Here is a 723-nt window from a genome sequence, read left to right as displayed (position 1 = left end):
GATTACTTGGGGTTTTCTTCCAAAACATAAACATTTTGTTGGTTATCAGATCATGGGATAGCGTGGTAGATTAATGAACAGAAGGTACGTCAGAAGGTATATCGAAGAACTACAGTATTTGCTGGCGTATAAGACTACTTTTCCCCCCTGAAAAACATGCCTCCAAGTGGGGGGGGGTTTGTCCTATAAGCCGGGTGCACTTTAGTTGGGATAGACATAGCTGCCCATAGTGGCCCATAGTACTGTAATGTAATGTAACAAACTCTGTATTTTGAGTGGAAATGTTGGGGGGTCGTCTTATACGCCCAGTTGTCTTATACGCTGGCAAATACGTTATGTTGTTTCGTATATCTTAACCAGCTTAAAGGTGAGTAAACTATAACTGTTTCAGAAAAATTCAGTTGTCCTATAAAAAGGAAAACATGCTTTTGTTGACTATATAGTATAATAAACTGTAATTGAATCTACTACACATAAGATGCTAGGCATCTCAAGCTAAACAAGGACATTAATTGAAATAGCTAAAGGTAGCCCTTCTATATTACAGGAAGAAGTGACTCCATGCTATAAGGAGAGATAAGGAAGTAGAGTAACAATGCTAAAAGACTTGACCTTGACAAAAGATTGCTTGCCATATACTGGAGGGGCTATGGCTCAGTGGTAGAACATCGACTTGGCATGCCAGAGATCCCAGGTTCAATCCCTGGCATCTTTATTTTTTAA

Source organism: Paroedura picta, chromosome 5 (genome assembly GCF_049243985.1).
Source record: "Paroedura picta isolate Pp20150507F chromosome 5, Ppicta_v3.0, whole genome shotgun sequence".
Taxonomy (NCBI): domain Eukaryota; kingdom Metazoa; phylum Chordata; class Lepidosauria; order Squamata; family Gekkonidae; genus Paroedura; species Paroedura picta.
Note: the sequence above shows the minus strand (reverse complement) of the source record.